The sequence below is a fragment of the Myotis brandtii genome, unplaced genomic scaffold (genome assembly GCF_000412655.1).
Source record: "Myotis brandtii unplaced genomic scaffold, ASM41265v1 scaffold194, whole genome shotgun sequence".
NCBI lineage: Eukaryota > Metazoa > Chordata > Mammalia > Chiroptera > Vespertilionidae > Myotis > Myotis brandtii.
The window spans coordinates 95,407-95,636 of NW_005357232.1; positions in this window are offsets into that span (position 1 = coordinate 95,407).

The following is a 230-nucleotide window of genomic DNA, read 5'->3' on the forward strand; positions in this document are numbered from 1 at the left end:
GGGGGAAAAAGGGAGGCGGGGCTTTCTGCCAAAGGTCTGAGCACCCGAAGGCGTAGACCCACTTGGCGGGGACGGCTAGAGGACGGCGGGCTCTGGCCCGGGCGGGCTGAGGGTCCCTGGGGAGCTGGTGTCCAGTTCTCTTTCCCTGAGGGCTGCGGCGAAAAACCAAGCAAGCGCCCTCCGGAAGCCGCAATAAGTCATCTAATCTTTGTCTTGTGCCACAGGGTAAT